The 9,472-nt window shown below is 39.7% G+C and overlaps 1 protein-coding gene across 2 annotated transcripts in view; it reads left to right on the top strand.

The window, feature by feature from the left end:
* The first annotated feature begins 698 nt into the window (after positions 1-698).
* cntn4 (contactin 4) overlaps positions 699-9,472 on the top strand; it is a 142,409-nt gene continuing 133,635 nt past the window's right edge. The window contains exon 1 of one of the 2 annotated variants that reach the window (XM_051416536.1): positions 699-1,148. The gene's annotated coding sequence lies outside the window, so the exon portion shown is untranslated. The remainder of the gene's footprint in view (positions 1,149-9,472) is intronic. The other variant, XM_051416535.1, reaches the window with a different exon arrangement.

The following is a 9,472-nucleotide window of genomic DNA, read 5'->3' as shown; positions in this document are numbered from 1 at the left end:
TAATATTGTATTATAAGTTTTTATGAACCAAATAAACATTTGTGTACAAACTGTAGAAAGCCATGTCATATGTACAGCAATGTCTGTAATGAAATGCACACAAAAATACATCTGAAGTGTAAGATATGTGCATAAATATCCAAGACACATCAAGTCAACTGCTGAATTATAGTGGCATCTTTTTTGCTCCAGTTCAGGCACCTTATGCAGCAGTACTTCTGAAGACCTATGAACAGACTTTGATGTATAAATTAGGGGAGTCTGAATGTGTTTTTTGAGCCCTCAAACAGGTGTCGGGGTCTCCTGTAGCCCAGTCAGTACATTAGTACATCTTTATCATCAGATTGTGGAAGATTCCATATTATGTTGACTCAAAACAACTTATGGAGTGCACATCAAAACTGTCCACTACAGTAAAACAAGCCAGCCTATATGGTCCATCAACATCCCAGACTGGTTGGACATCCCAGCAGCAGCAGCAGCATGAGGAGGAGAAGGAGGAGGAGGAGGAGGGGAAGGAGTAGGAGGGAGTCTGTTCCGCTTGAATGGCCGGAGCAGTGAGGAGGCTGGTGTGTGTGTGTGGGGGTGGGAGACATACAAGACAGCACTCTCTACTCTTTCTCTCTCTCTCTCTCTCTCTCTCTCTCTCTCTTTCTCTCCTTCTTTCTCCGCCGAGCGCGTGTGTGCGTGCGTCCCGCTCCAGCTCCAGCTCCAGCACGGTTCGAGGAGGGAGGGAGAGGAGAGGGAGGAGGGAGAGACACACTTGACGCATCGGAGTGAGTGAGTGAGTGAGTGAGTGAGCACACGGACGCTTCACTTTCCCAATATGCAACCTGCGAGACGCCACGCCGTCAGCTACTTGCGCTACTGACACTGAGAGAGAGAAAGGGAGGCAGGGATGGAGGCACAGTGGTAGGAGCGGCGCAGAACAGAACAGCACAGCACAGCACAGCTCGTGAATGTAGCGCTGCACAAAAGAAAGAGCAGCATCTTTTGCGCACAAGTCCGACGGATATTTTTTTTTATTTTGGCCGGGAGCGTCGCCGCGACTCGACAGTGATGTCTGTGTGCAGAATTTTGTTTAGTGACAAAATACGGATTAATCTGAGGCTGTGAGTTCCTCGGAGACATTACTGCTGCGAGGACAGGTAAGATTATTATTATTATTCTGATTCTTTTTTAATCATCATTAGGCTATTATTAATATCCCATTCTTTTCCACATAGTAACTTCAGCCTCCTCTCAAGTGAAATCCAGCTCAGCAGCAGCTCATACACAAATATTATACAGCCCGGTCCACATCCTAACTTTTCCCAGATTACACTCAGACCTTGAAGCCGTGTCAGGGGGAGGCAGCAGCAGTCGGGATTGCCTTCTCTGAATTTCACCCTCTGCTGATCTCATTTGCCTGCGTCTACTTTGTTGTGGGACGATCATGGTGGAGGGAAAGTAATCTGCGAGTGTGTGCGAGCGTCCTTCCGATCAGTGCAGATGTTTAGTAATCATCCGGCGTTGACCCCCCCACATGAATAATCCCTGCGGATTTTTGCTGATTATGCTGTCGCCGCTGCTGACCTACCGCGGCCACGGGACTCCGTCTAGTCCCGGATACCGCGGGAATAAACCGGACCAACTTGAGCTCCAACAGCAAGTGTACATGTGTAAAATTGATTTGTGCACTTTTAGGATTAAAGTAAACCCAAACTGTTTGAAGATCATTGTAAATGTAAGTTATGGATTTGTTTGGTAGTTTGTTGCCTTATGATGCGCCTATAAGTGGAGATCATAATGAATCAGCCTCTCTGTCACTACCACTGCTCTAATGGGGTTCATCAGTGCATCTGTCAGTCACTGTTAAAGCTGCCCAGTGGTATCCTGTGCTGGGCCTGCAGCCTGATGACCAGCAAATGCCATATAAGCCTGCTTTAATATGTTAATAGATATGAGCATCTGTGCAGCTTCAGCACATCTGACTGCCAACTTCTGCCAAAACTGTAAATGATGACTGAAAGTGATTCCTGCTGAAAGTCTCTGAGACATACAATAAACCTTGTGTGTGTGTGTGTGTGTGTGTGTGTGTGTGTGTGGCTGGGCACAGTCAGGGACAATGTGTGCGTGTGATGATAACACCTGTCAGAGCCCCACTCTGACAAATGGCAAATGAGCATCTATCTGCACATTGTTCGAGCAGCTCCAGTATGGCTCTGTGTGTGATCTGTTGCACAGACTTCTCATCTGACAAGAGCTGAACTTATTCTAAAGGTTATAGCGCAGGAAAAAAAGAGAAAACTCTACCTTAAAGGGGGCTGAGGAAGATTATTCCGCAGCTCAGTCTTGATTTGTGAACATGAGCGTAGGATAACTTTCAAAAAGCCTGAGACAAGAGAGCTGAGACTCTCTTGAGATCTATGCATAAATATTTAAGATATATATATTTTTTTAAAAGGCTGAATTAAAGTCTGGGGAGGTGGAGAGATTGTGCAACTAATTTAACTGTCAAATGATCAAAAACTCACCATACGAAGATGTATAATCAAGAGACTGCACACACAAACTGGAGCTCAGTAAACCGCATGTTGACTGGCATCTGATGGGCTCCAGTGCATCCAGCGGCCTCACAGGAAGACAGCCCTTTAATGGCCTGGCAACGTCCTGAAAGCCAACAAGCCTGTCAGAAGTGACGGAGCACAGAAGTGACATTAAAAATATCCAGGGATAGGTGCATTTAGAGGCGTGGCATAAAATTTTCATCGCATAGTTTCCGCAGGAAGTATCGAAGCAATGTGTCATCAGGGTCATTTTTATTTCATGTCCCTCCAGGAAAGCTAGCTCAAGGAATAAAATAAAGGGGGAATGTGTTTCTTTGAACGTGTGTGAGAGATGATGGAACTTTCCATGAGGGCTGCCCGTTTCCTTCTTGTCTTACATACAGAACTACTCTTCACATTGACTTGTTTTGCCACAGGATATCCTGTAAGTGCTGACATTCCAGCCACATGGACAATTCACATAAATCACAATAGTTTGGCCATCAGTCTGGCAGCTGTTTAAACTGCACAGGGGCAGGCTGGGAGCTGGGGAGGGAAGGGTAATAAGACTTGTTGCTTCATCCTTAACCTTGCTTCTTGCTTTTCTGCCTCTTTGGCTAAATGTTGGGCTGGACAATCCTTACTAATGGATTGTTGTTAAGGAATATAACTGTTATTGGAGCAATATATGAGTTCTGTTTTGTGCAGCAGTAGTTCCCAACCTTTACTGCTTGTAACTCCTCACCACAGAGCAGTTCAGCCTGGTGTTTTTGTCTTTTCATGCTGACTTGTAATGATTTTTTAGGCCTGAAAAAAAATATAGATGAGACCTGAAACAAGGGGTTTCTACTGTGAAATGAATTGATTAGTCATTCAACAGAAAATCAGTCGATTAATCGTTTGAATCATTTTTCAAGCAAAAATGACAAATCTCTAGTTTCAGCCTCTTAAATGTGAAGACGTTCTGCTTTTGTTTGGCCTGTGACAGCAAACTGGATATTTTTGAGTTTTGCACTGTTGATTGGACAAAATGTGCAATTTGAATCTGTCACCATCAGCTCTGAGAAACTGTGATGGGTGTTTTTCACTATTTTCTGACATTTTACAGGCCTAACAAGTAGAATAGATGAATAAAAGAAATGTTTATCTATGTAACGATTAATCGGTTGTAGAGCTGCAATGATTACTCAAGCGATGGGTTAGTTGTCAACTATTAAATTAAACAACAACTGATGATCGATGAATCATTTTAAGAACAAAATGTCCAAATTATCTGATTTCGGTTTCTCAGATGTAAAAAATGTTTTGGTTTCTTTTGTCCTCTATGACAGAAAACAGAATATCTTTGGGTTGTGGACAAAACAAGACATTTAAGGGTGTCACGTTTGGCATTGGAAACTGTGATCAATGTTTTTCACCATTTTCTGAAATTATATTGACCAAACATGAAACAACTAATCGATTAATCGTAAAAAATGGTCCAACAGATTAATCCATTATGAAAATAATCGTTAGTTGCAGCCTTAATCGTTTGGTCTATCAGGAGAGAATTCCCATCACAGTTTACAATGCCCAAGTTGATGTCTGCAAATAACGTGGTTTGTTGGACCAGAAGTCCAAAAATATTCAGTTCACTAAAATGTAAGACTAGGAAAAGAAGCAAATTCTCAATTTTGAGAAGCTATAATATATACTATATATATACTAATATACTATAAAATGTGTGGAATTTTTGCTTTCTCGTTGATGAACTCATTTATTACACAATGAATAGTTTCACATCTCATTTCAGTCGGTCATTTCTATCTTTGTATTGCATTTTTGACTTTTTTCTGACATAGGCCTATAGACAAAATGATTAATCGATTAACAGAAAATAATCAGCCAATTAATCTAACAGTTAGTTGCAACCTTGAAATGGCAAAGATTGGAGAAATATTTCATTCTTTTGGCTCGTAAAATTTGTTATTTTCAATTCAATTCAATTTCAATTTAATTTTATTTGTATAGCGCCAATACATAACAGAAGTTATCTCAGGACACTTTTCAAATAGAGCAGGTCTAGACCAAATTCCTTATAACATTTTCATTATTATGTGGCCCCTTAGATCCATCACACGACCCCTTGTTGAGAACCACTGCTGTCATCAACCCATTAACCCTACACCCTAATAGACAATATAAAATTTAAAGTGTGTTTTATTTTGCCACCATCTTGCTGATCAGGTTAAAAATGGCTCTTCGCAGGTAGCAAGCAGTAAATAAAAACAAATGCTGGTGTGAGTTGTTAAGCACAGCTGCATTTTTGCTTCACTCTGCTGGATTTTCAAAGTAAACAGCGCTGTGAGATTTTCCACAACACCATAATGGATGAGGAAGCTGCAGGCCCCTGATACTACTTTACCGGAGTGCAGTGCGGTTTTATGTATGCCACGCATTACTTGTTTGAATCTGCCATAATAGAGCTGTTTGACAAGCTGAGCTGCGAGTGGTGCAGAAATCTTGCCTGTCAAGCAGGACGCTGGAAAATAACACGTTTACTCCTTCGCCAAACTCTAAAAAAAGGTATGATGGTTGTGATTTAGGCTGTACTCCAGGAGTGTCGGCACACCATCGAGCAGATACAGAAAAGATGAATTTTGTTCTCACTGCATCAAAGTGACTGTGGCTTATAGAGTCAGCACGGAAGGAAAACGTAATGTAGAGGACTCACTGTACTACTTGATTCAATTTTGTGAATTCTGGTTTCTTTTTTGGGAAATAAATCTGATAAAAAACACAATTATTACAGAGGAACTCTTCAAAAGGCAGTTCCTCTAAATTAGTTGCTTTCAGTTTGATGTTCTCCCGTACAGCGCAGACTGGATCTCATTGAGACAAATCTTTTATCTGCATGAGTCTGCATGGAAAATCTTCCACTCACTGCACTTATAGGACGATGAGGAATTGTTGCCTAATTCAGTCAAGGAAAGGTCATGAATAAGTATGATTTACACGCAAATGAAAGTGATTGTCTGCACACTGCTGTGAGTTGGGAGCCCACAACTGTCAGGGATAAGTACACTCTATGTACTTGACAATATAGCAGAGCTCCTCAGTGTTGTCTACCTAGTCCCGTCTCTCTGTTCATTTTTAATATTGGGATTGAAGGAAAAAAAGATCCAAGGCAGCTCATTGAGACAGCTCCATTTCCTGCTCTATTTATCTAGTCTCATTGGTTCTGTAAATGCCCTATTTGTAATCCAATCATATTAGAATAATTTATCTGCTTTAGCAATGCCATATGATGCTCTGTCACTCCTAGGCCTATGGTTTCAAGGCACCACGCTCCTTTGGGGCAAGTCTTCACAGACTGTCTGAGCCTGCAACGTTTCCTAATTCAAACATTGTTGCGCACGGCCTCTCCTTGGGAATGGCTTTAATTGAGTGCTTAATAAGAGCAACGCCACACTGCTAGGAACTTCGGGGGGGGGATCTGATGAGCACTGGGAGTGCTGCATTATTAAATGTACTTATATAAGGCCTGGAAAAGCCTTCTTTCCAAGCAATATCAGGATGGGGTCAGGTTCATCCATGATTATTCTTGTGGATTTCCTTTTTTTTTTTTTTTTACTGAAGATGCACAAGAGCGCAGTTTCAGAGATGCATTGTGCTCCACTGGGTGCGGCTGTTGTGTGAGAACCATCTTTCCTCTCTCATTTAGTGCAATATAAGCGCTCGATATAACTGCGTTCCCTACAGTGAAATGGTTGTTTTGGTTGCCTGAATCAAGATTAAAGGACTGAATAGACCGGCTGAGATGAATCAAATTATTTTTTTACAAATATAGCCCGAACAACACCACTGTTGCCTTTTATTGATAACTGTCGATAAAATACATGCAGCGGCACCCTTTGTTCCGGATTCTGTCACTGGCTCTGGATCATTTTGTTTTTAAGGAGAATTTTCAATGCTTACGAAAACTAAGTGGGCTGTATGTCTTAGACCGGTCTCGGAGTGTGTGTGGTCAAAGTAAAGAAAATCTATTTTTAATGCTTAGCTATCTGATGTCTGACTTTAATTCGACAGAGAAGCTTCCACAAATGTCTGTGAAGTGAAAACAGCCTGTTTTGTAGACCTACACATTTATTGTGTAAACACAGTTTATTACAGTTATGCAGCTATGATGTTAATTTTATTCATTAATCATAAGAATCAGCAGTTGTGATGTTCATTACCTGTTTATTATTAGAGTATGTTCTGATTGCAGGGATGAAAAAGTGTTATATATATTTTATGTTTAAAAAAAAGATGATATTGTATGTGTGTGTGTTTACTAGCCATATGACTGCTCCATATGTGTAATGCCAATCTTCATAGTATATGTGTGTAGAAGTATGCAAGGCATTTGGATCTAACAGCACCCTTCCTGAATGCAGGGATAAAAACGTGTATATTTTATGTTAAAAAAGGTCATGATGACATTGTATATGTGTTTTCTAGCCTGTGTAAAAAAAAAATGTATTTGCTTAGTTTGAATTCTGTGAAAGTGGGTCGCAACCTAATGGCCAAATGTGGGAAAATGTGGGTCTCAAGGTGAGACCACATGAGTGATATAGAGCAGGTTTTGACTTAGTGGCATTCTCAGTAAGTGTAAATGTTTCCTTGCATTTCTATAAAAAACCATGCCAGTAAAATAAGCATGAAGTTATTTTAGTTCATACGATGCTCAGTGAAGTAAGGTACCTCAATGTGGCATTCAAGAGATTTAAAATAATACTATTTCAAATAAAAAAGGAAAAGACTGCTTGACCTTGTATTTCTTCTAAAACTAATCTTTGTGCATCTTCCTCGCCCGGAGCTTAGGGGGGCATACAAAGGGTTTATGAAGCATCAGACTAAACGATGCGTCTTGATTATGTTAGATGAAGAGGATTATTCTGAGTCAAAGGAGTAAATTAGGACAAAAGATGGAAATGAAGGTAGCGAGGTCATATTATCCATGGTGGTTATACAAGTTATTTCTGGTAGGGAACACTTCTAAATCAGAAGTGATTCTTAATTTTTTTAGATTTAAGGAAATTTATGTATCACTGGAATTATTAAAAAATCAACACCCCTTGTCCAAATGTCATTTTGATTAGTGTATTATAACAGTACTTTGTACAGGCAAGAGAGGTGGAATTTTCACTGAATAGCTGACTATTGTAATTTATTCATTCATGCAGTCCAGGAGGTTTAAGGTGTAATCCACCAACTTTACACGTTTAATTGTCATGAGGAGAATTATTCCCGTATAATGTCCTTTGTAGCTCTCAGCAATAACATTTCAAAGATTGGAAAAATAAATCCTTATACAGGAACACTTATTTGCTTTTTCACTTGGAGTTTGTTCAGTTTTCATCACATACACTGGCCAAAATGCAATAGCAATAACAAAACTTACAGTAGAGATATTGTTTTAAATATTATATTGTTGTTGGAAATCACTAGGGCTGCATTATATGGTAAACAATACAAGCATGTAAAGTATATTAAGCTCCCTAGAAAGTCACTAAATAAACCAGATACTGTATGTTCTGGACATGGGGATATTACATTACACTGTATAATAAATAGTGGATGGAGCTAACATGACGTCACCCATAGGTTTCTGAAGAGCCGCTGTGAAGCTCAGTGTCGCCATCTTGGCAGTTCTAACTCCGCTGGCTCCATGCTAATCAGAAAATGGGCGCGCTGAATGGAGCCTGGTTACTGAAAACAGCCACCTGAGACAGCACAATCAAAGCAGCCACGTCCTTTTATGCATAATTTTAAATCTTAATATAATGTAATTGGTGACAGACTCACTTTTGGAGCTAGCCTCAAATGGCCATTTGAGAAACTGCAGGTTTTGGTGGTGACTTTTTTGTTTCACTACTTGATACACCCACATACTGCTTTCATTTTCATGCAGTCACGCATCTGCTGCTGCCTTAATGAAATACATTAGGCAGAATCAATAATAATATCAAATTTAGGCTTGTTGTTGTTATGTAGATATATAATTGTTACTGCCAGCTTTACCACACCTTTGTGAAAAGTAGAGGCCTAACGATTTAATTATGAACAACAGAAACGTAGGTTTTAATAAGCCCTTTTATCATCCAAAGCTTCTTGATAAAAATATACACCTTTTTATGTATCCAAAGATAACATGAAATTCTTGAGCATGCTCACTGTAATGTCATGTTCACACACCAAATTAGACCTCTGAGCTGTTGAGTACCACTACAGTCTGAAATGTCTTTCTCAAGGGCACCTTCATGGTACCAAAATCCTCTGGAGAATGTTTAAAGATAACCCAAAAGACATATTTATGCGTCAGAATTCGCTATTTCTATGTAAATTTCAACATTTTGTATAATGGTTTTTAATTTAACTAATAGGCCGAATTTACATGATGGGGCTCTTTTAGCCACATTCACAAACAATATAGTATATTACATGAATTCCTTGCTGCAATATGAATTTGTTAATATGCTGATTAGTTAACGGACACATGTTGCAGCTGCTCAGTGGATGTTTTCTAATTGATAAATGAGGAAATTACAATGTGGCGTCTCTGGTCATCATCATTACTTGCATTTTTTTGCTGATTGAAGTTTCTAAAATACTTTTTTGTTTTCTAGCCGGAGACGATAAACTCCCTAATGAGCATTTTTTATACTTAGGAAGAACATGGTGTTCATGTGGAGTAGTGAAATAAGTTTGGAGAGAACTGCAGATGATGCATAGTGCAGGTAGCCTATTCAAAATCTCATCTGTTTCTCAAATGAAATAATTAGGCATTCCAGGAAGGCACTGTTTGTTTAGCAGACCATTTCAGATGTCTGTGGTTCGGATAAATGAGATTCTGTAGTCATTGTATCAAAGGGCAATTAGCTGGTTCATCCATTAAAACCGAGGACAATAAGAAAAAAGAA

Source organism: Dicentrarchus labrax, unplaced genomic scaffold, assembly GCF_905237075.1.
Source record: "Dicentrarchus labrax unplaced genomic scaffold, dlabrax2021, whole genome shotgun sequence".
NCBI classification, from domain to species: domain Eukaryota; kingdom Metazoa; phylum Chordata; class Actinopteri; family Moronidae; genus Dicentrarchus; species Dicentrarchus labrax.
Note: the sequence above shows the minus strand (reverse complement) of the source record. Positions and strands in the feature narration are given on the sequence as shown.